The following is a 25,366-nucleotide window of genomic DNA, read 5'->3' as shown; positions in this document are numbered from 1 at the left end:
TTATTTTATTTTTTGACAGGCAGAGTGGACAGTGAGAGAGAGAGACAGAGAGAAAGGTCTTCCTTTGCTGTTGGTTCACCCTCCAATGGCCGCCGCGGCTGGCGTGCCGCACTGATCTGATGGCAGGAGCCAGGTACTTATCCTGGTCTCCCATGGGGTGCAGGGCCCAAGCACTTGGGCCATCCTCCACTGCACTCCCTGGCCACAGCAGAGAGCTGGACTGGAAGAGGGGCAACCGGGACAGAATCCGGCGCCCCGACCAAGACTAGAACCTGGTGTGCCGGCGCTGCTAGGTGGAGGATTAGCCTAGTGAGCCGCGGCGCCGGCCCAGCTTGTATACGTTTAATGTTTAAAACAGCACATTTCTTTTCATGTGAAGTGAAAAGAACATTTAAAAAATAAAGAGGAGCAAAGCTGCAATGGAGAATGTTAGTTCCAAACAAGATCCTACAGGTTCTGCCAATGCTGCCATCGAGGGGCAGGGCGCGAGTCATCATTAGGAGAGAATTTTTTTAAAGTGTCATCTTAAACTACAAGGGTATCCGTTAAACATCACGATTAAATTTGGCAGAGGAGAAGCTGCTGTCAGAACGCCCCCTTAACCCACTCGAACACCTCTAACCCACCCTGCGCTGATCTATAACTTCATGTTTAAAAGTTTTTCTTTCTTTTTTTTAAACGAGAGGAATTAGACATACACGTACTGGTAAATGCTAACCGTCCATATTCACATACACAGAGAAAGGAGGAACAAACTAGAATTCTGTGCACTGCTACACAGGGGCCTGGCACCCTCCAGCTTCCCGCAGAGCAAAGGGAGCAAAGGGTTTTCTTTTTTCCCACAGAGCGTGGTCATGTTGACTCCATACAGTTTTTTTCGAGACAAGAAGGGATAAAAATGAATTTGGAACAGAAAGGGATAGAAATTCTTTTCCCATTGTATTCTGCTTAAGGTCTTTTCCCTACAATAAGGTCATAACCATGGTGTACAGAGAAGAGACCTCAAAAACAGGGTGATTGACTTGCTCCCAGGGACTGGAGAAAATGAAAAAAAAAAAAAAGGTGGGAATCCACCCATGTTTTCTGTTAGCTCCTCCTTCATCCTTCTCTCCTTCTTCCCCTTCATCATCATCTTCATCTTCTTCACCTTCATCCTCATCCCCGTCATCAGTGTCTTCCATTCCTCCTCTTCTTCCTCCTTCCTCCTCCTCCTCCTCCTCCTCCTCCCCGTTGCTCATCATCCATAGCAGGAACCAAGTAGTGCTGAATGGCTTCAGCGAACAGCATCTTTGAGGACCTCCCCTAAGTCCTCTGCACCTGCAGCAGAATGCCCAGGAGGCCCAGGAGAGGAAGCTCTGTGCTTCCTCACACTGCCAGTTCTTGCTGGCTTGGTCCTGCAGTGGACTTGTACATGGCATCAAATCCTTGCCAGATCTCCATGCGATTTCAGTGGATTTTGAAGGTGGATTACTACTCTCACTCAGATGAAATTCTTTGGAGAGAACTTTATTTTTGAAGTAAGGACTTTCATCAAAATAAAAATCTATTCTGTAACCTGACTTAATACCTTCAAACTCTGTCACTTCCACTTTGGTCAGATAATGCGGCACCTCCTCCTCCTCCTTCCCAGGCTGCCACTTGTGGATGGTTGACAAGTACTGTTGCCCCAAAATTTGGGATTTTGGCATCAATTCTGACCTCTTCTGAAAAAAAATTGGCAGAATTTGTTTTATTTCTGTTCTACTTCCACAGTCTCACTGGCTGGTTCATTAAGTCTATTTCATTTTCTAGTTCATCAGTATTTTCAGTTACTTCTTGTTGTTCCTTTTTTCCCTTTGGCAAACCCCTAGGGACGGAAGTGTCTGCTGGACTCCAGACAGGAGCAGAAGCTGATCTTGGCTTCTTCATTTGCAGCTGAACAAAGATAAGCATTTGGGAGCCATGCATCGGGGAAAGCCCAAGAACCAGGACCAAGCAGAAGCAGCTCAGAGAATGCTAAAAATTTTTTAAAAATTCACTTCAAATCTCTACATTAAAAATGGCAGCATTTCCTTATACAGGTACCCGGGGGCTAGCATTGTTGCATAGTGGGTAAAGCTGCTGCCTTCAGTGCCAGCATCTCATATGGGAGCCAGTTCAAGTCCTGGCTGCTCCACTTCCAATCCAGCTCTCTTGCTATGGCCTGGGAAAGCAGTAGAGGTTGGCTCAAGTCCTTAGGCCCCTGCACCCACCGGAGAGCCCTGTAAGAAGCTCCAAGCTCTTGGTTTCAGATCAGCCCAGCTCTGGCCATAGTGGCCCTTTGGGGAATGAACCAGTGGATGGAAGACCTCTCTCTCTCTCTGCCTCTGTAACTCTGCTTTTCAAATAAATAAATAAATCTTTTTTTTTTTTTTAAAAAAGATACCTCAGTTTCCTATGTGTTTATCAATGCTTTTATTTATTTGTTCAGCAAAGATGTGTTGTGTGGCAGGTGCTAAAGATACAAAGTAAATCATACGGCAGGGCCTGTGCTCCCAGCTGGAGTCGGAGTGCCATCCTCCTTTGTGGGAGGCAGCCGTGGCCTTCCAAATATGTCCTTGTCTTGAATGTTCCTTCCACTGCAGAAGAGAGATCGCAGATGTGACTGAGTTAAGGATTCTGAGACGGACCTTATCGCAGATCATCAGTGGGCACAGTGTAATCCTGAGGCACTCACTATTATTCTTGGTTTTCAACAGTTTTGCTTCACAATAAAGCTTGGCCTTGAATTCCATTTCCTGTGAACTTTTTGACGCACCCTTATGAAACTGATGGGAGGTAAGAGGATCCCAGAGGATCCCAGTGAGAGAGGAAAGATGTGAAGACAGAACAGAGTGAGGGGTTGCAATCGCTGGAAGGTGACCACCTGCCAAGGAATGTGGACAGCCCCTAGGAGCTGGCAAAGACAGGATTGTCCACCAGGCCCTCCTAAAGGAAATGTACAGCAGCCAGAACCTTGATTTCAGTTTGAGGGGGCCCTCTGGTGATTTTGATCTCTGTAACTAAGATAAATTTGTCTCAGTTTTCTCAAAGATTTATTTGAAAGGGTTACAGAGAGAGGGAGAGATCTTTCATCTGCTGGTTCACTCCCCAGATTGCTGCAACGGCCAGCACTGGACCAAGCTGAAGCCAGGAGCCTCATCCAGGTCTCCCATGTGGGTGCCCCAACACGTAGGTCACCTTCCGCTGCTTTTCCCAGGCCAGTAGCAGGGTGCTGGAAGTGGAGCAGCTGGGACTGGAATTGGCATCCACAGGGGATACAGCATTGCAGGGGGCTTTACCTGCTAGCCACAATGCCAACCCCAATTTGTGTCATTTTAAACTACTAAATTTCTGGCCATTTTCTATACCACCAAGAGAAAACAAGAAACATCCCTCTCTAGCCAGACCATGGTGCAGGACAGACACATTTAATCACTCACAGATTTGCCACGGAGGCCCGGAAACAGCTCCTATCAATCAGTGAGATGCGACTCACCTGCCATCCTGTAGGGTCTACACAACAATTTACGCCTGATTGTGACCTCTCTGACATTGTCGTGTATGTGAATATTAATTACCAAAGCACCTCTTGATCATTCTTTGAGATCTGAACTCCCAAGAGCAGTTCTACCACTTCAATTGCTCTGTGTTCTTGGCCAAGTCACATATATTTCTGTGCTTCAATTGCTTCATCCCTGAAATGTGAGTAATAAAATCTGCCTCTACATTATATTAAATCTAGGATTTGATCCTCCCTAGGATTCGAGGGATCCAATGAGTTAGGCATGGAAGAATTAAAAATAGAGCCTAGTGCATAGTAAGTACTCAAAAATTCCAACCATGGTGATGATGATTGTTGCTATTATTCTCCATGGGGTTTAAGTCACCCTGCCTTGCAGTGTGGGAAACACACGGCAGAGTCTACAGTGTGTGTGAGTTGACAGGAGCTAGTTGGGGGAAGATTGAATTAGGGTGGTGACGGCTGAAATGGAAAGAATTGTGTAGACTAGAGAGATACTTGAGAGGTAAAATCAACAAGGCCAGTGGTTGAGTTGTACAAGGGGCTTGAGGATGTGCCAAGGATGACATAGTCACAGCCTCATGGTGACGTTCGACAATGACATGTTAATACAGTATGCAATCAACCCTTGTTTTGCTTCTCTGCTTTCCTTACCTCACCCTCCCGCCATCTTTTCCTCCTGTCATACCTCTTTTATTTCTTTCCAGAATAAAGAAACAGCAGAAACAGAAAAACCAGGACAAAAAAGAGGCAGCAGGCATAGGAGCAATATATAATAAAAATAGGAAACTCTTCTTTCACTTGAATTTTGGCTTTTGGGTTTCAGTTGGTGAAAAAGGAATTCTATTTAGGTGGAAAGAGAGTGTAAGACACATGAATTTAAAATAGAATGTAAAATGTCTGAATTGATTTTTTTCAAAGGAAATAAATGTGTAGCTTAAGCAAATGGGGCTTTGGCTTTGCTTTGATTGAACACTTGTGACGTGATTGATCTGGGCAGCAGGTGGAGAATAAAGGAATCAGGCCCCTTGTGGCTGTGAATGGTGTAGAGTGGGTGAGGGACTGAGGGGCAGAGGAAGCCTGATGGAGATGCAGCAAGGGGAGCTGGTTCCCAGCCACGGCCTCCAGCACGGGAGCTTAGAAAGCCCCTGATCTCCCTGTCCCGCCTGCCCTGCAAAGTTCATGCACTGGGTCGGGTTCTAAGGACTCCGTCTTGAGGAAAAGCCCAGCTTGCTGGCAGTGAACTACTCCAGCCTCACCAGCACTGCCCCCAGCTCCAGGGGGACCAAAGGGAAGCCCCTCCCCTCAGAAGGGCTTTCTGCTTCTGCCCTCCCAAAGCCACTGATCTTCAAGGCAGAATGTTTCAGAGCTGGCCACCAAGGATCTCTGAGCAGTGCAGTACATTTCTGCGTACAACAAAATCCTTGCTTTTTTTTGGATCCTCCACCCCCACCCCCCACCCCCACCCCGATTTTCTTCTGCCTGGCTTTGTGACTTGGCTGTGCTCTGTAGAAGGGAGGTAGGAAGGCACACTTTGAAATTGTAGCGAGCCTTTGAGCAGAATGAATTCAATTTTAGATACAAATGTCAAGGAAAACTTCCTGGCTCCCTGCTCCTTGCTTACTGAGGCGCGGTGCATCGCTCCATTGAAAGGGCTGCTGATGGCGCCGGTGCTGGGCTGATGATGATAGGAGGAGCAACCCAGGCCGGGCCGAGCGGGAGGAAGCATGACCTTCCAAGGATGCCTTGGACACACTCTGCCAGCCTCCTCTGTGTAGCTGGACAGAGGGCAAGAGCCTTGAGATCTGTTCTGTCTCCGCTTTGCCACAAACATTCGGCACAGCCTCTTCCCTCAGTTTGGGTTTTATTTCCCTGCTCCATGAAAAGATGATTTTTTTTCAAGATTTATTTATTTATTTGAGAGGCAGAGTTACAGACAGAGAGGGAGAGACACAGAGAGGGAGGTCTTCCATTTGCTGCCTCACTCCCCAAATGGCCACAATGGCCGGAGCTGAGCCTGTCCGAAGCCAGGAGTCAGGAGCTTCCTCCAGGTCTCCCACATGGGTATAGGGACCCAACCACTAGGGCCATCTTCCACTGCTTTCCCAGGCCATTAGGAAGATCTGGTTCAGAAGAGGAGCAGTTGGGACTCGAACTGGTGCCCCAACAGGATGTGGCTTAACCCACTGTACCACAACACCAGCCCCTAGTTTTCACATCTTTAAAACAGGAATACCCTTTGACTCACAAGTGTCTGTTTTTGGGATGTGTTCTACAGAAATACAAACACAAGTATGCAAAACAGGAAGTCTGTTAACTGCAGAACATCAGGGCCTGCCCTGTGGTATAGCAGGTAAAACTGCAGTGCCAGCATCCCATATGGGCACCAGTTTGTGTCCCAACTGCTCGACTTCCAATCCAGCTCTTTGCTAATGTGCCTGGGAAAGCAGCAGAAGATGGCCCAAATCCTTGGGCCTCTGAAACCACATGGGAGACTCCGATGAAGCTCCTGACTCCTGGCTTTGGCCCAATCCAGCTCCAGCCATTAAGGCCATTTGGGGAGTGAACCAGCAGGTGGAAGATCTCTGTTGCTCCTCTCTCTCGCTGTAACTCTGACTTTCAAATAAAGTAAATAAATTAAAAAAAAAAAACCTGCAGAACATCAACAGCAACTTATATACAGGGATACAGTTAAATAAATCTACTCCACAATCACTATAAAGAATTCAGCTCTGTATGTACTGAAAGGGAAAAAATATCCGAAATACAACTTTAAGTGAAAAAATCAGACTGTTGAGTAAAATATATAGCATAATCAGATTTTTTTCTAAAAAAATGTGTAATACTCAATATTTGTTTAATGTTATAATCATGCAAATATAGAGGAGTTGAGAAGAGTCCACACCAAATATATAATGGGCTTGCACAGCCCAGCCTGGGTCACCAGCCACGGGGAACTCCCACAGGCTCAAAACATTTATTTTATTAATTTCATATTTAACTTAAAAACTGGTGGTCAGTTCAGATACTGGAAGACTTTTAAGCATGTCTGCAACAACTTGGGTGTGTTTTGTGAAATCTACAATACAGATCAAGTGCTTGCCAGGAAAACATAGCATCCAAGGCGAAATGTGTTAACACGCACAAAATGTGTATCACCTGTAGAAGTCAGTACAGAAAAATAACGAGCAATATCCCGGTAATCATTTATGTGTCAACAGTTTGATAATATTGGTTACATATTGAGATAGTTTGGAGATACCCTGATTTAAATAAACTGCATGGTTAGTTATTTTCACTTTTTTCACATGGCTACGATTTTAAATTGTAGGCGTGACACACCTCGTATCTCTTCCGGATAGTGCAGCTCTTACAAGTGGGAGGGAAGAAGGGCCAGACTGTGACTTTTTTCTTCATGTACTTTTGTACAAGCAGGAGTTGCTTTCATAATTTACAAAGAGCAATACGCAGTGTTTAATTGTTCCAAGAACACATTTCTGTACTTGGATTTCTCAAGAAAATGATCCGGTGGTGGGGGCCGCTCCCTGTCGTTCCCCGCGTGCTGGTGCGTCGGGGGTCCCGGAGAGGAGCACTGTGTCTGCTGCGCCCGCCGTCTCTAACCGCCTGACCCCCTCTGATTCCTGCCGTCAGCACGAGGAGCCCTCGGCCTGACAGCCGCCCCAGCTGTGCTGGCAAGCGACCGTTTCTCCGAGAGTAGGAGTTAAGCCCGGGAGAGTTAGGGGGGAAAAAAGATAAATAACCCTGAAAGAAATCTCCCTTCTTCTCTCCAGTTCCCTCCGTCCCCGGTATCAAGATTCCCCAAAGCTTTCGGGATCTGTCGTTGCAGGCTGAACTTCCTACCTTCCTGAATGACGGGGCCACGAAGTCAGCGCTCCCCACACAGACACGGCTGCGTGACACATAAAGATGTCTGTGTTACACATAAACACGTTACGGGCTGTGACAATATCACTTTCAAAGGAGCGCTAATCCGCTGAAGTCATCCAGTCAGAAAACATTTGCTTCTCCGTGTCTTCTGTCTGATTGTGCGTGAGAGGGAGCCAAGAGGGAGTGGGGCGGGGAGCGGGGAGAGGCAAGGAAGGGAGAGGCGTGCAGGGTCTAAAATACGATTTGGCAGTGATAGCTTTAAACACGGCCCCTCTGTTACGGCTTCACGCTCTTCACGCTGTTCACCCTCTGCAGGATATGTGCATTATTGTTCCTTCCATACAAACTCAGGGATAAAGTAGCCGAGTTTCAGTGGACATCACAGGGCGCCTTGGGCAGAGAAAGAAACTCAGCTGCAATTTCCATAAAGCTCAGGTTATAACTGATCAATGCTCCCCTAAAGCCCTGCACTGCTTACCCCATAGTTCACATTTCCCTGGTCCTGTTCACCTATTTTTTATTTGTCTTCCTTACTAGACTGAGCACCCCACCGGGCACCACTATCCCCAGCACCTAGCACAGGGTCTGGCAAATAGCTCTTGATAAAAGTTTCTTGATTACTCCACGAAAAATGAATCTGGACCTTTTGTTCAAGGGTTAGCCATTATCTATATCATCAAAAAAAATTAGCTTGGGCTGGCATTGTAGTGTAGTAGGTAAAGCCGCCGCCTGCAATGCTGGCATGCCGTATGGATGCTGGTTCGTGTCCCTGCAGATCCACCTCTGATCCAGTTTCCTGCTAATGCACCTGGGAAAGCAACAGAAGATGGCACAAATGCTTGGGCCCCTGCACCCATGTTTGAGTTGGATAAAGCTCCTGGCTCCTGGCTTTGGCCTCTCCCAACCCTACAGCCTTTGAGGCCATCTGGGGAGTGAACCAGTGGTTGGAACATCTCTGCCTCTGTCTCCATCTCTCTCTGTAACTCTGCCTTTCAAATCGATCAATCAATCTTTTTCTTTAATTAAGAGTTTTATCTCAAAGATGGACTTGTAAAATTTTCTGTCTTGTTAACACTTTCATTCATTCAATATATTTTTTTTAAGTATCTACTATGGGGCCGGCGCCACGGCTCACTAGGCTAATCCTCCGCCTAGCGGCACCGGCACTCCGGGTTCTAGTCCCGGTCGGGGCGCCGGATTCTGTCCCGGTTGCCCCTCTTCCAGGCCAGCTCTCTGCTGTGGCCAGGGAGTGCAGTGGAGGATGGCCCAGGTGCTTGGGCCCTGCACCCCATGGGAGACCAGGAAAAAGCACCTGGCTCCTGGCTCCTGCCATCGGATCAGCGCGGTGCGCCGGCCGCAGTGCGCCGGCCGTGGCGGCCATTGGAGGGTGAACCAACGGCAAAGGAAGACCTTTCTCTCTGTCTCTCTCTCTCACCGTCCACTCTGCCTGTCAAAAAAAAAAAAAGTATCTACTATGGGGTATAAGCTAGCTATGCAAAGGTTAATTTAAAAACACATAGGTGTGGGGGGGGTGGCACTGCGGTGTAGCCTGCAGTGCCGGCATCCCATATGGGCGCCGGTTTGAGTCCTTGGGTTCCTGCATTTCTCGGAGCCTCTCCTTCTTACTCTGTGTAACACTTTTAAGTAAATAAGTAAATCTTTAAAAATAAATAAATAAACTGTATGTGGGGTCAGTGTTGTGGCTCTGTGGGTTAAGCTGCTGCTTGCAACACTGGTATCCCGTATGAGCACCAGTTCAAGGGCTTGCTGCTCCACTTCTGATCTGCTTCCCTGCTAATGGCCTGAGAAAGCAATGGAAGATGACCCAAGTGCTTGGGCCTCTGCTACCAGTGTGGGAGACCCGGATGGAGTTCCAGGCTACTGGTTTCAGCCTGGCCCAGCCCTGGCTGTTGGGAAGCGAACCAGTGGATAGAATCAACATCTCTTTCTCTCTCTCTTTTTTCCTTCTCTCTCTGTAACTGCCTTTCAAATAAATAAATAAACCTGTACATAAATAAATAAAAATGCATGTCTCTGACACTGTGAAGTTTACAGTCGGGAGGGAGGGGTCGGGCATAAATAAATTACAGATTGCAAATGGTAGTAAGTCTTCCCAGGGGCCTGCTCAGAGAGTAGTGAAAGGGGACAGAGGGGCTGACCACACCAGTTTAGCTAACTTGTCTCTTCTCCGAGGAGCTGCTGCTTCAGCTGCAGTATGGAGGATGGGAAGGAGCCAACTATTAAACGATTTAAAAAGTCAGCGGAGGAGAGACTGGTCCAGGGGGAAGCATGAGACCCCCATGCACCCAGCAGCGCCTGCACTGCCTTTATGACTCAGCCCTGAAGTGGATGTTGGAATTCAAACTAGACTTGATTCCTCTGGGCTTTGGAGCCAGTGCGAACGTGCACGCCTGTCTAGTGGGGGCGGGGGACAGCGTCTGCTGAAACCCATGTGTTCGGAGTGTGAAGAGGGTGGTTTCCCTTACTTGAGGGCAGGGTGATTTGCAGAGGATGTTTTGAGAGTGAGCAAGGGCATGGCCAGCAGTGGGCTGGTGAATTTCATTTCACTTCCCTGCAAAGCTGTCTCCTGCCTCTTCACATTAGGTCTGCATTTCCCATCTGCTCTCAGGGGTCAGTTTCTGCACTCAAGATACATTTTTGTGCACAGTAGTTACATGTGGAGAGAGTTCCGGGGGATCCACTAGGGAAACAACTCTTACTTTTCACCCATACTCCTTGTGCCCTTTGAATATTTTTAGCTATGAGCTTTTTATGTTATATGATAGAACTAGCATATAAAATAGCTTCTGCATGACATACACAGTTCTATTTCACCTTCCTATCCTCTGACCTTTGCTAGGAATTAGCTTTCTTTTTTTCTAGTAATGCTATATAAGCTCAATGCATTTAGATTTGGAAAACTCAGGAAAGAATCACGTCTATCATTAATTTCATCAATCCAGAGATTATCCCTGAATATTTTGGATATTTCTTCCCCAAAGCCGTTTAAAAAGTAGGATCGAGCTCTCTATGTGAATTTATAACCTGCTTTTGAATTCATGACATGTAGGCAGCTTTCCATGGCAATCAGCGTTAAGTTGCTGTATGGTGTATCATAATTTTAGTTGCCTAATTTCCTTTTGATGGATATTTTGGTTGGAGTTTTCATCATGTAACTAACTTCTAATCTAAATATTTTAAATAAATTTATGTGCCTGTCACCATCCCAGGGGCTCATTTGAATCCTAAATATTCAACAAACAATTGTGGTTCTTACTTGATATTTAAAAAAATGAGTCTCTTTGTGAGTATAAGCACATTGTTACAGAGTTCAGGCACTGTCCTACTAGGTACAGACCTGAAATATGAACACAGCTAGACTGATTGAATCAAGCCCAGGTTTGTTTTACCTTCACAGAGTTATTTATTTTGAACAATTTATTTATTTTCATTTATTTGAAAGGCAGAGAGCAATACAGACAGACACTGAGAGATCTGCCCGTTGGTTCACTCCTCAATTGCCTGCAACCACCAGGGCTGGACCAGACCAAAATCAGGAGTTCAGAACTCCATCTGGATCTCCCACAGTGGTCGCGGAAGCCCAAGCACTTGGGCCATATTCTGCTGCTTTCCCAGGCACATCAGCGGGGAGCTGGATCAGAAGTGGAATAGTCAGTTCTCAAACCAGATATCCCAATATGGGATGTAGATGTTCCAGGCAGCAGCTTACCCACTGTGCCACATGGTTCTCTGAAAAAGAATTTAAATAGCAAATGTCACATCTGTATCAGCTTCCTGGAAGGCTGGGGGTGGGAAGAAGAGAGAGATGTCTCTGATCTAATGCTTCATTTTAAGACTGGCTCACCTCTGCAGCTGGCTAGAGGCCTCTGCTGTAATTACAGAGTAGACCAAGGAGTCAGGCAGGTGGGGGTGGGAGACGAGAAGCAGAGCTCCAGGTGCCCAGGAATCAAGTGGGGAGGCTGGGAGGAAGCTGGCTGTCAGATGCCCCCAATGCCAGGGCTTGAAAAAGGGAACCTCAACAGACTGAGCTCCAACAAAGCAGAACGGGAGCCAAAGCGTGGTCATTTTCATACTGGGTCAGCCTGTCTTCAAGCCAGCAAATACACAAAGATCTATTCCACCCTCAACCCTGACATTCCCTTAGTTACAATCCTGTGAGTTCCCAAAAGACTATTTTCTGTTTCTCTTCAGCTGTAGCAACCTGCTCTCTTAGGTTGCGGCTTTATCTGCTGGGGTAATTACAGCCTGTGACTAACAGCTGTGGTTTATAAACATGAGTTTTACCGTTTGGGTCAGTAGTTCTTGGTCTTTTCTGAACAGCAACTCCCCCGGCTGATCTCAGCATTAAGAAAGGCACCGCTCCTTCAGGCTCCTGGTTGGCACGCAGTAGTGCAATTGACGGTTGGATGGTTCTATTTTTCTATAAAAAAGAGGACAGAGGGAGGCATTTGATCGACTGTATCCCATGTCAGAGTGCCTAGGTTTGAGTCCAGCCCTGCTTGGGATCCCAGCTTCCTGCTAATATAGATCTTCGGTGGCAGAGGTTCTTGGCTCAAGTACTTGAGCTCCCATCACCCTTGTGGGAGACTGGGGCTGAGTTTCCTGCTCCCAGCACTCACCAAGTCTTGGCTGTTACAGGCATTTGGGGGAGGGAACCAGAGAATGGGAGCTCTCTCTGCCTCTCAAATAAACAAATAAAGTCACATTTTTATTAAAGTTACAAGTGCTGGCATTTAATACTAAAAATTTTCTGGATATTGATATTATTGATTTTAGTTTTCCCTTTGCATTTTTTTTCTTTTTTGAGTATTCCAAATGGTCTACAGTGGATCCACATTTTATATTTGCAACAGAAAAATGCTGCTTGAAAATGTCATCATAAATATAAACTTAGAAAACATAGGAGATAGTCTGTAGGAGCCAGGGCTAGAGGAAGAAAGAATCTTTAGACAATACCAAAAGCACAATCCTTTCATGAAAAAAATTAATAAATTAGACGTCATCAAAATGAAACTCACTCGGGAAAAGATCTTAAGAGAATGAAAAGACAAGCCATAGAGAAACTTTTTGCAAATCACCCATTCTGGCAAAGGACTCCTGCAATATATAAAGAATTTTCAAAGTTCAACGATGGAGACAATCTAATTTAAAATTGGGCAAAAGATATGAGAGATTTCACCAAAAGCTACATGCAGATGTTAAACAAGCACAGGAAGGAATAGCCCGCAACGTTACTGTTAGGACTCTGTAGGAAGCTGCGGACTTGGATTCAGCATCTCACTGGGTGCAACAGACCAAACCAATCCAGAGTTTAATCGGACTACCCAAACTGTGGCTGCTTAGAGAAGGCCCTAGAGCCAGTTGACTGATTAGGTTTTAAATAGCTAGTTAAGCTGTAAGGCGTTGACTGGTAGATTGACTCAGCTGCAGCCAATTAAATGGCTTCTATGCTGCACTTCTGTTTTCCCAGGAGGATTACTTGCTAGCCAATGACATTGTGGCCTGGAATTCAAAGAACCTGTTCTGATCCTGGGAGTTGCCCAATTGGTGAATCGTTTCTGCTTGTTTTGTTCAGCTTTGCTTAAATGGCCCCTACTGAGTTTAACTGGGCTAAGGAATCTTCCTCTGCACAGTTTTGGCATGGTAATCAGGCTCGGAGCTGAGCTCCACCAACCCCTGAACATCAGGAAACCAGACGTAAGTACTTATGAGCCCCCTGTGCCATTTTTTTTGCCACATTTGGGGGTTGTAAGATCTCTGACTCCAGAGCTCCACGGATTTGTGATCTGAGCTGTCTGAGTTCGTTTAAGCAAATCTTTTGGTCAGGACGAGGTTTGGAAATCATGATGGGGGCCAGCGCCGTGGCTCAATAGGCTAATCCTCTGCCTGCGGCACCGGCACCCCCGGTTCTAGTCCCGGTTGCAGCTCTTCCTGTCCAGCTCTCTGCTGTGGCCCGGGAGTGCAGTGGAGGATGGCCCAAGCCCTTGGGCCCTGCACCCACATGAGAGACCAGGAGAAGCACCTGGCTCCTGCCATCGGATCAGCATGATGTGCTGGCCATTGGCGGGTGAACCAACGGCCAAAGGAAGACCTTTCTCTCTCTCTCTCTCTCTCTCTCTCTCTCTCTCTCACTGTACACTCTGTTTTGTTTTGTTTTGTTTTTGACAGGCAAACAAACAAAAGAAATCATGATGGGAAGAGAACTGGGGTGTGTGACAAGGTCAAGCAGAAACTGAGCTGGGTTCAATAGGAATGGGACTGGGTCGTGAGCCCTGGGGGTCCACCTGGGTTGGACCGAAATTAGAGGACAGCATCCTGGGTTCATCTGGAGTCATGTGCACTCCCTCAGGGTCAGTTTATGCTGTGAGAGAGCACACAACTTTGGGGTAGATACCCAGGGTCAGAGTGTGCATCTGACCTAAGTTTGATTGGTTTAATAATTTTCCTTTTAACACTCCCATGAAGGAATTGTAAATCAAGGCCGGAGAAGATACCACTGCACACCTATTACAAGGGCTAAAGTAAAAGAAAAAAAAAAGGAAAGAAACAGTGATAGCAAGGATGCAATGGTTACTCCTACGTTGCCATGCCAGTGTGAAATGGTACCACTGCCCTGGAAATGAATTGGCTGGTTTCTTACACTAAATATACTTTATTTAAATCAGAAATCATGTGCCTGGGTAGTTAGCCCAGAGAAATGAAAACTTACCCATGAATGTTCATAACAGCTATATTTATAAAGGCCTTGATCCAGCAACAATGCAAAAGCTTTTCAATAGGTAGAGAGATGGGGGTACGTCTGTAGTACGGAACACTGCTCAACAATAAAGAGAAGCCTTTGACCCGTGCAGCAACCTGGATTCGCTGGCTGAGTGAAGGGTGGCATACTGTGATTCTATCCCTAGAGCAGTCTTGCAATGACAAAATTACCAACTTGAACAGATGCCAAGGGTTAGGACTGCTGGTGGGGGGTGGGTGCGATTGTTAAGGGTAGCATTGTGGTGGGGGAATAGTTCCATGTCTTTTTTTCCCAGGGGTGGTTTATACAAATCTACAAGTGATTCAATGGCATAAAACCATATATTCATATTGTAACAATACCAACTTCCTGATTTCCATTTGTTCTCTCCTTATGTAAGATTGTAACCATCAGAGGAAATAGGACACAGGATCTCTCTGTGCTGGTTTTGCAACTTCCTTGTGTATTTATCATTTCAAAACAGAACAATTTTTAAAAGATAATTCATGGCCAGTGCCTCGGCTCAGGCTAATCCTCTGCCTGCGGCGCCGGCACACCGGCTCCTAGTCCTGGTTGGGGCGCCAGTTCTGTCCCGGTTGCTCCTCTTCCAGTCCAGCTCTCTGCTGTGGCCAGGGAGTGCAGTGGAGAATGGCCCAAGTGCTTAGGCCCTGCACCCCATGGGAGACCAGGAAAAGCACCTGGCTCCTGCCTTCAGATCAGCGCGGTGCGCTGGCCGCAGTGGCCATTGGGGGGTGAACCAACAGAAAAGGAAGACCTTTCTTTCTTTCTCTCTCTCTCTCTCTCTCTCTCTCTCTCACTATCCACTCTGCCTGTCAAAAAATAAATAAATAAAAATAAAAAGGTAATTCATGCTCATGTAGAAAATTTAGATGATGCAGAAAAGTGCAAAGAATGCTGTCTTAAAAATCCATAACCTTTTTGATATTTGTCTTAAAATGTTGGAATTTGTTGCTTAATTGTATTTTTTTTCTGAAATACAGTTCACATAACATAAAATACCACTTTAAGCATTTTAAAGTGTACACTGCAGGCGTGGTTTTGGTACACTCAGTATGTTGTGCACCTGTCACCACTCCAAAAGGAAAACCCATACCCTCTGCCAGTCACTCCTCAGGCCCCCTCCCTCCAGCCCCTGGCAACCACTAAACTGCTTTCTATTTTTGTGCCTGTTTTTGATATTTAATATAAATAGAATCATACAAGAGGGCCTCCGAAAGCTCATGGAAGACAATTAAAAGTTTACTTTGGTACAAAGTTTTGAAACCTATATATTCAAAGGGTCTTTTTTTTTTTTTAAAAGATTTATTTATTTGAGAGGTAAAGTTAGACAGTGAGAGGGAGAGACAGAGAGGTCTTCCATTTCACTCCCCAAATGGCTGCAATGGCTGGAGCTGGGCCAGTCTGAAGCCAGGAGCCAGGAGCTTCTTGCAGGTCTCCCACGTTAGTGCTGGGGCCCAAGCACTTGGGCAATTTTCTGCTGCTTTTCCAGGCCACAGCATAGAGCTGGATCTGAAGAGGAACAGCTGGGACTAGAACCGGTGCCCATATGGGATGGCAGCACCACAGGCAGAGGATTAACTTACTGCACCACAGCACTGGCCCCTCAAAGGTCTTAATCAAGTTCATGGAAATGCATGTGATGGAAAAACTGTACATGCATTTTGGAAAATTATTTGCAGCAAAGTATCTTAGTCTTTAACTCAACTTTTCTGTGAAATTTTTGGAGTGTCATGGTAAAATAAGTGGCCTTTTGTATCTGGCTTCTTTCTCTTAGCATGTTGCTTTTAAGACTCAGCCTGGGGCTGGTGCTGTGGTGTAGTGGGTAAAGCCACCGCCAGCAGTGCCAGCATCTCATATAGATGCCAGTTTGAGTCCCAGGTGTTCCACTTCCAATCCAGCTCTCTGCTATGGCCTGGGAAAGCAGTGGAGGATGGCCCAAGTCCTTGGGCCCCTGCACCCGCATGGGAGACCAGGAATCTGGCTCCTGGCTTCAGATTGGTGCATCTCTGGCTGTTGTGGCCAACTGGGGAGTGAACCAATGGATGGAAGACTCTCTCTCTCTCTCTCTCTCTCTCTCTTTCTCTTTCCTTCTCTTTGTGAACTTTTTATAGTTGAGTAAAACTGCATTGTGTGCATAAGCTTAGTTTTTTTTTCAATAAAATTTTTCTCTATGCTCTTCCTGCAGGGTCTCTTTTACATCTGGCTGGGTTAGTGAACTCTCCCCAGCCCAAGTTGGTGACCTGTGACCTCTCACCATTCACAATAGAGATGACATATGTGGGCGAGGAAGCCCCTCAGCCTCTGTTCTCCCACCATCCGGCATTAGCTGCTGGGATAAAGATGCTTCATCAGGTGGGTCACTAACTGGAGACCACGGGGTCGGCACAGGTGAGGATCCATGTGTGGCTCCGCAGAGATGCTAAAGCCAGGTACAATGAGTGGTTGAGGAAGGGGCGGGGATGGAGGAGCAAGGAACAGCTGGGCCTCACATTCACAGCTCAACTCCCTCCTTAGAACAAGAAGCATGGAATATCTTCCTGAATCCAACACTTGTCTAACCTGTCCTGGAAAACTGAGCACTTATCCTTGAGAGTGCCTCCTCTCCTCTCCGAGCCCAGAGTGGTCCTGTGGTGCTGCAGTCACCAGGAGCTTGCCCACTGCCAACCATCCTTACCTTCTGTCCCTGCTGGGCTGAGATGCAACCTGTTGGCATCCTGGTGGGTATAAAGCCCATTTACTGAGCCCTGACAAAGTTCCAGATACTCTACTGAGACACGTTTGACATCTCACTTAAATCTCACAGCAACCCTATCAGGATGTTTTATCATTCCCAGGGCAACATATTCAGAAGCCGAGGCTCAGAGTTTTAGGGTCTGGTCCAAGATCATGTCACTACCGAGTGGCAGAGCCAGGGCCAGGACTCAACAGTGTTCAACATGACTGTTCAACAGTCAAGTGCACTGAGAGCGTAGATTCTAGAGCCAGACTTCTAGATTCAAATTTTGGCTCTTTCCTTATTAACTGTTTGACTTTGTATCCATTTCCCCATCTGTAAAGTGGATTAATAATGCTGTTGTAAAGATTCAGTACCTGTGGGGCTGGCACTGTGGTGTAGCAGGTAAAGCCATCATCTGCAGTGACAATATCCCATATGGGTTGCCAGTTCAAATCCCGACTATTCCACTTCTGATCCAGCTGCCTGCAAATGTGCCTGAGAAAGCAGCAGAAGATGGCCCAAGTGCTTGGGCCCCTGCAACCATATAGGAGACCCAGAATAAGCTTCTGGCTCCTGGCTTTGGCTTGGCCCAGCCCTGGTTGTTGTGACCATTTGGGAAGTGAACCAGCAGATCGAAGATTTTCTCTCTCTCTCTCTCTCTCTCTCTCTCTCTCTCTCTCTAATTCTTTCAAATAAATAAAATGAATTTTTAAAACATTCAATACACACATATGTTTATAGCACAGAGAGCAATCAGCCTGGCAGGAAATAAGGGCTATGTGAGGGTTAGCTACTGTTGTGGTTGTTACTATGTAGATTTTTAAGAACAAAATAGAGGCTGGCGCCATGGCTCAATAGGCTAATCCTCCACCTTGCGGCGCTGGCACACTGGGTTCTAGTCCCGGTCGGGGCGCCGGATTCTGTCCTGGTTGCCCCTCTTCCAGGTAAACTCTCTGCTGTGGCCCGGGAGTGCAGTGGAGGATGGCCCAAGTACTTGGGCCCTGTACCCCATGGGAGACCAGGCTCCTGCCTTCGGATCAGTGCGGTGCGCCGGCCACAGCGCGCCAGCCGCAGCAGCCATTGGAGGGTGAACCAACGGCAAAGGAAGACCTTTCTCTCTGTCTCTCTCTCTCACTGTCCACTCTGCCTGTCAAAAAAAAAAAAAATAGAGGGGGCCGGCGTCATGGCTCACTTGTTAATCCTCCACCGCACCTGCGGTGCTGACATCCCATATGGGCACCAGGTTCTAGTCCCGGTTGCTCCTCTTCCAGACCAGCTCTCTGCTGTGGTCCGGAGGGCAGTAGAGGATGGCCCAAGTGCTTGGGCCCCTGGACCTGCATGGGAGACCAGGAAGAAGCACCTGGCTCCTGGCTTTGAATTGGCATAGTGCCAACCATAGTGGCCATTTGGGGAGTGAACCAATGAAAGGAAGACCCTTTCTTTCTCTCTGTCTCTCTCACTATCTAACTTTGTCAAATAATTTTAAAAAAAGAACAAAGAACAAAATAGAGGGACTGGCATTGTGGTTTAGTAGATTAAGCCTCAGCCTTACAAAGCCAGCATCCCATTTGGGCACCTGACCTGGCAGCTCCACATCCGATCCAGCTCCCTACTAAGGAGCCTGGGAAAGCAGAGGAAGATGGCCCAAGTCCCTGGGCCCCTGCACCCATGTGGGAGACCTGGAAGAAGCATCTGGCTTCAGCCTGGCCTAGTCCTGGTCTTTGCAGCCATTTGGGGAGTGAACCAGCAGATAGAAAATCTCTCTGTCTCTCTTCTCTCTGTAACTCTGCCTTTCAAATAAATAACTAAACCTTTAAAAAATGAGATAGAGATGTGGGCACCATTTCCCACTGCCTCAAGAGATTTATCCCAGGCAATATAAGGTAATGTAAGACATGCTGCCTCCAGGTTGCTGCTGCCAGCCCCAAGGCTTATAGCAATCAGCAGAGTCCAGCCAGCCATTTCCGAATGCAGCGCTCAGCCTCCCTATGAACAGGAAAATCAGAATCCAGCAGGGCAGAAAGTAAGAAGCTGCAATGGCTTTTCTCTGAGGTGGCATTCGAGGCATTCCATAGTCCCCAGAAGCTTGCCTGGTCCAAGTGTGTGGTCAGGAGCTTCCAGATATGAGATTTTGCCTATCTCTGTCACCATAGCACACTGTGGACTGGTGTTCTCTGTACCGCTGGAAATACAGTCATTAGTGCCTTTAAATCTAATTGGTTTAGAGAGCCAGTTCCAGAGGCCTCAGAACCCACTGAGAACACTTCCTTCAGATTCTGCTCCTCTGGGACACTCTAGATACCTAGGGGTTCCAAAAGCTGACACTAGATTTTACGTAGATAGGACCTAGATAGGAACTGATCATGAATGTGAGGGGATCTGGAGTCGACACTTGCTTTCTTTTTTTAAAATTTATTTATTTGAAAGGCAGATTTACAGAGAACACACACAAACACACACACACACACACAGAATCTTTCATCCACTAGTTCATTCCCTATATGGCTGCAACAGCCAAGCCAAAGCCAGGAGCCAGGAGCTTCTTCCAGGTCTCCCATGTGGATGCAGGGGCCCAACCACTTGGACCATCTTCTGCTTTCTCAGGCGCATTTGCACGAAGCCAGATTGGAAATGGAGCAGCCAGGTCTCAAACCGGCACACATATGGGATACTGGCATCGCAGATGAAAGTTTAACCTGCTATGCCACAAAGCAAACCAGAGTTGACACTTTCTTAACTCTTCTAAATTGGTCACTGTTGTGGACTAAATGTTTGTATCTTCCCCAAATTCATATGTTGAAATCCTACCATAATAGTATCAGGGAAAAAAACCTAGGGCTGATGTCCAAGAGAATTTCTCCTAGAATCCTCAGGGTTCCTTTTTTAATTTCTATAAGGAATCCTACATCTTTAGGATTACGAAACTTCATCTAAATTTGGTTGTATCAGTGTCCTTCATTCGTGCACTCGTAGAGGGTACCATCTTGCTAAAAAGTCTCTTGGCTGAGTTCTTTATTTCACAGTGAGGACGCTGAAGCCTGGAGTCATGGAGCGATGTATGAGAGAGGCCTGACGCCCTGACACCCTGGCTTCAGTCTGCTGCTTTCCCAACCGGACAACATGGCCAAAAGAGGGTTTTCACTCCTCTCTTACAAGGCCCTGGCCACTGCCCTGCAGGTGATTCTGCCCACAACAGCTTTCAGAACACCTCGACGCTTGTCTCACTATGGATTGGAGTGCCTGATGGGATGGGAAGGAAGGATGCAGCCCTGGTTTGGGGTACTGAGCCAATGAAACGGATCAACCAAACAAGTCTGCTCATTCGGAATGACTAGGGATGATCTTTCTGAATTATCTAGTCCTTCTACTCATGTTTGTTGAATGAATGAATGAGTAGATGAAGGTACTTCGAACTATTTGTGGCTAATGGAATGAAAAGATTCTGGCGCAGAAGTGTTGTGAAAGCTATGCATAGCTTTCCATACTACCCATTTTCCATGAATGTTTTGAAGACCCATCATGCGGCACATGGACAAATAATATCAGCAACTGTGCTGAATTTAATTCTTCCCACAGTGCCTCAAAGCATCATAATGAGTATGGATTGCCATCCTGGAGAATTCAGTGGGTGGAGAACAGGGATTAGCAATCTTCCCTTTATCCTGTGTTTAGTGATACACTGATGCTGTAACTGAGTGTAGGATTTAGCCAAGAGGCAGGCACAGGAACACACAGGGCAGAGAATTTGAAACAATTTACTCCCTTGAGCTTGTTTTTCCCAAGGCATTCCAGGAAAGCTTAGCTTGCAACAGTACTCCCAGGGGGGCCAGACCACCACAGACAGGGAAATCTGCAAGAAATCAGCCAGAGTGAAATTTTGTATAAGCAGTGGCTAAGGATGTATATTGCAAGTAGGAAGGGCTCTCCCACTCCCCCTTGTCTACACCCTGGCTGTCCCCTAACCCTTGCTATAAATTGCTGGCTTTGGGGCTGGAGCTGTGCTGTAGCGGGTTAAAGCCTCAGCCTGCAGCACTGGCATCCCATATGGGTGCTGGTTCAAGTCCTGGCTGCTCCTCTTCCAATCCAGCTCTTTGCTAATGGCCTGGGAAAGCAGTGGAAGATGGCCCAAGTCCTTGGGCGCCTGCACCCACATGAGAGACCTGGAAGAAGCTCCCGGCTCTTGGCTTCAGATCAGCTTGGCTCTGGCTGTTGCAGTCATTTGGGGAGTGAACCAGCTGAATGGAAGCCCTCTCTCTCTGGCTCTACCTTTCTCTGTAACTCTTTCGAATAAATAAAAATACTTTTTGAAAAAAAAAAAAAAACAAAAACCCTGGCTTCTCAGGGGGGCAGTTTCTTTAGGGATCTCTTCCTTCCTGTTGTCTGCATCTCCCAAGGACATAAAGCTTTCCTCTGGGCAGCTCCCACTTGAGGCTGATAAACTGGTGATACCCTAAGCGAAGGACCCCTCGTGCCCGGTTACAACCCTAATACGAAAGCTCTCCTCCCTTTTCTTATAAAAGGAAATCTCTTGATAACCCCCGAAAGCAGCACTGATGGCTCAAGTGATTGGCTCCCAGCCACCCACATGGGAGACCTGGATTGAGTTCCTAGCTCCCAGCTTTGGCCCAGCCCAGCCCTGGCTGTTGTGGGCATTGGGGAGTGGGGTAGTGGTTGGAAGTTTCCCTCTTATTTTCCCTTACCTCTGTCTTTTTTTTTTTTTTTTTTTTGACAGGCAGAGTGGACAGTGAGAGAGACAGACAGAAAGATCTTCCTTTGCCATTGGTTCACCCTTCAATGGCCACCGCGGCCAGCGCGCTGCGGCTGGCACACCGCGCTAATCTGATGGCAGGAGCCAGGTGCTTCTCCTGGTCTCCCATGGGGTGCAGGGCCCAAGCACTTGGGCCATCCTCCACTGCACTCCCGGGCCACAGCAGAGAGCTGGCCTGGAAGAGGGGCAACCGGGACAGAATCCGGCGCCCCGACCGGGACTAGAACCCAGTGTGCCGGCGCCGCTAGGCGGAGGATTAGCCTAGTGAGCCGCGGCGCCAACCACCTCTGTCTTTAATAATAAATTTCTCATGTATCACTTAGCCCTTCCTATAAAAATATGTTAAGTGTGCACACACAGCATGTACTTCTGTGAGCCCCTGGTTGCCAAGACAGCAGTTACCCAGCCCAGGGGACCAGCACACAAAGGAGTGTGTCTCCACTTTTGGCCTGTATCTTCTGTCAGGAGGAGGGCATGCCACGGGTCGCTTGGTTCTTACTTCATCTAGGATCATGAACACCTTGACTCTGGATTCCAGAAAAATGAGGTAAATACTTGAAAAAATTTAAAACCAACAGCTAAGTGCAGTTTAAATAATTATGCTTTTTTGAACAGGAACTAAATTGAAACAATATATGCTAACCAGAGAAACAGGTTTAGTAAATAACAGGCTTTTCATGAAACCATCTTGCAGTTTACTGCTTTCCAACTTCAGCTTAAGGCTTTATTTGAAGGGCAGAGCTAAAGAAAGAGATCTCCCATCTGCGGTTTATTCCCCAAATGCCGGCAGCAGCCAGGGCTGGGCCAGGTTGAAACCAGGAGCCAGAATTCCGTCTGGGTCTCCTGCATGGGTGGCAGGGGCCCACACACTTGGGCCTTCATCTGTTGCCTCCCAGGATGTGCATTTAGCAACAAGTTGGACTGGAAACCGAGTGGCTGGATTCTGGGACTTGAACCAGTCACTCCCAGGATGGGATGCAACGGCTTACCCCATGGTGCACCTGCCCCTAATAATCTCGCCTAATAAAGTCACAGATGGAGACTTGTCAACATTCAGGCAGGTTCTGTGGCTCATATCCAAAAGGCCTGATCCCCTGGAGAGCAGTATCCTTTGCTCTTTTTCTCGGGTACCTACTGACATCTTTTCCGTCTCAGGAATGATGCCAGGTATTGAGGCTACAAAGTGGAATAAGACACAGCCCCCGTCCTTGGGGACCAAATGGAGACTAAAGTGTCAAACATTGTCTCACCCTAACCCTCATAGCCCTTTTCCTTCTTCCAGTCTGTGTTTTATAGCTCGGCTTCCTTCCACATCATAGAGTTTTTCTCCAGGATTTCTGCACACTCGCTCAGGATCCTCACTTAGTTCTCTTGAAGGTGGACATTCCATTTGCTCAACCTCTCAAAAATCCCACGCTGCTTTTCTTTTCTCTTTAATGAACCTCTGGGTTCATTCTTTAGTGCTACCTATCAGTCTGACATCCCGAGGAGCCGAACCAGGAAGAATCTTCTCTTGTCTGACTCCCAACATTGCTTTGGGAAGCAAACCAGAGGATGGGAGCTCCATCTCTCCTTGCCTGTCTGTCTGAAGATGTCTCTGCCTTTCAAATACATTTTCTAAAAAAGGCATTAAAAAGAGACCTCATAAGAGATCTGTATGAGCAGGCATCGGTGACATATTATTGACTTAAGAAAGCAAGTTGCAGAATGATATGTTGTGTAACCCCATTTGAAAATGAGTATGCCCTGTGGGTGCCTTGATCTTGACCTCTTAGCTTCCAAAAACTGTGAGAAATAAATGTTAAAACCAAAATAGTAAGAATCCATATAACATATGTATTTGAATACATCATGGGACTTCAAAAAGTTAGTGGAAATATGGAATTAAAAGCTAAGCTATTTTGGTGCAAAAATGGTTGAAATCCATTTTTTTAGTAGTAACTTTTTTTTCATGAATGTTTTGACAACCCCTCATGTACATGGATTTTTCTACTTTTTGCACCAAAATAAATGTAACCCTACTTTCCATGAACTTAAAAATACTTGATTGGCAAATAAAGTGCATTCCCATCCATGTGTTTATTCCCCAAATGTCTACAATGGCCAGGGCTGGGCTGGGTTGAAGCCAGGAGCCAGGAACTCAATTCAGGTCTCCTACGTGGGTGGTAAGGACCCAACTGCTTGAGGTATCACTATTGCCTCTTAGAGTCCACTTCAGCAGGAGAGTGAAGTCAGGTGCTGGAGTCGGGTATTGAACCCAGGGATTCTGGTGTGGCATACGAACATCTTAACCTGCATCTGCACCACTACCAAATGCTTGCCCCTGTGAACTTTTCTGATGTACCCTGGTGTGTGCGAATGGGTCAAGTTCTAGAAGATACACAGGGTTTATAGTACAGAGTCTGGCAAGCAAGTTGGAGGAGGGAGTAGCTTTTGACACTGAATATAATCACTTTACCATGTGTTTCAAGAGTGTAGACCTAGAATTGTGTAGCTGTTGAGAGTTCTCATTCATTTTGTTGGTACATTTTCTCAGCTTCAGAGAACGAAGGCCCCGGATTGAGTTGCAACAGGGGCCCCTTCTTCCCTATCTGCCACTTCTCGGGGTTCCCCATCCCTGGAATCATGAACTAGTCAAAGTTACTTGTAGCTTCCAACCACCTGCAGCTTTGTAGCTATCCTGCACTTGTCCTTTGCGAACAGTGCCATTTTAAACCACCCTCCACACTATTGTCTGTTGCATTTGCGCCATGGATGAGGTGTTGGCAGTACTTCCTTGGGCTCTGTCGAGTGTATTTCATTCAGGTTCATCATAGCCCGTTCCTGGGAAATCTTGATCGCTTGACAGATAGACTTGACCCTGGAAATTTTATTTACCAGCTCCCCAAAGGAAGCCAGAGAGGTGGTGTTCTAATCTCATAGACTGTGACACTGAGGCACAGAAGGCTGACTAGGCCTGCCTTGGCTTGGTCACATGAGAGGATAAAGATGATGAGGCAGCGTGGGAAACATGCTATGATCAAAACCTGGGGTCCAGGGGCCAGTGTTGCGGTGTAGCCAGTAAAGCTGCTGCCTACAATGCTGGCATCCCATATCAGTACCACCAGTTCATGTCCCAGCTGCTCCACTTCCCATCTAGTTCCTTGCTAAATGGCCTGGGAAAGCAGCAGAGGATGGTCCGAGCGTTTGGGTCCTTGCACCCACAGGGGAGACCTGAATGAAGCTCTTGGCTTCGGCCTGGCCCAACCCTGGTCATTGTGGTCTTCTGGGAAGTGAACCAGCAAATAGAAGATTTCCCTCTCCCCCCCACCTTCCCCTCCTTCCTTCCTCTCCTTATAACTGACTTTCATATCAAAGTAAATCTTAAAAAACCACCACCACCAACAACAACAAAACCCAAAGCCTGGAGTCCAGAGTTCAAGTTCTCATCATAGTATTTTTATCTCAGCAATTTTTTTTACTTAAAGTTCCTGAGCCCTAGTTTCCTTGTTGGTAAAATAAGGATCATAGACTCTGTCTCCCAGAGTAGTGCTACTACATGAGATTATGTAATTTGCACATTATAAAGCAGTGTATCTATGATAGGAAGATCAACAATGAGGAAATTGAGTTTTTATGGCCATATCTTTATGGCTGTATATATAATCAGATTTGTGTCTATTTCATTTTCTTATATGCCAAACAAAAAATTTA

At 46.7% G+C, this 25,366-nt stretch overlaps 2 long non-coding RNA genes and 1 pseudogene across 6 annotated transcripts in view; 1 reads left to right on the top strand and 2 right to left on the bottom strand.

Annotated features, from left to right (window-relative positions):
* Positions 1–23,084, top strand: part of LOC149128351 (uncharacterized) — a 44,292-nt gene extending 21,208 nt beyond the window's left edge. The window contains exons 2-5 of one of the 4 annotated variants that reach the window (XR_016217926.1): positions 12,900–13,126; positions 16,375–16,541; positions 16,704–16,906; positions 19,929–23,084. This is a non-coding gene — a long non-coding RNA (uncharacterized LOC149128351). Of the gene's footprint in view, positions 1–11,723; positions 11,831–12,899; positions 13,127–16,374; positions 16,578–16,703; positions 16,907–19,928 lie in introns of those variants that run through there. The other 3 variants (XR_016217924.1, XR_016217925.1, XR_016217922.1) reach the window with 3 other exon arrangements.
* LOC149128353 (protein SET-like) lies at positions 963–1,842 on the bottom strand (annotated as a pseudogene).
* Positions 10,878–12,845, bottom strand: LOC149128352 (uncharacterized). Of its 2 annotated transcripts, XR_016217927.1 has the most exons (4): positions 12,665–12,845; positions 12,448–12,526; positions 11,714–11,849; positions 10,878–11,158 (listed from the first exon to the last, which is right to left on the bottom strand). It is a non-coding gene; the product is annotated as an uncharacterized LOC149128352 (long non-coding RNA). The 2 variants fall into 2 exon arrangements; XR_016217928.1 differs by lacking the exon at positions 12,448–12,526 and having other exon boundaries at positions 12,665–12,822.
* Positions 23,085–25,366: the final 2,282 nt, after the last annotated feature.

Source organism: Oryctolagus cuniculus, chromosome 1 (genome assembly GCF_051225735.1).
Source record: "Oryctolagus cuniculus isolate XC-2025 breed Fujian yellow rabbit chromosome 1, ASM5122573v1, whole genome shotgun sequence".
NCBI classification, from domain to species: Eukaryota; Metazoa; Chordata; class Mammalia; order Lagomorpha; family Leporidae; genus Oryctolagus; species Oryctolagus cuniculus.
Note: the sequence above shows the minus strand (reverse complement) of the source record. Positions and strands in the feature narration are given on the sequence as shown.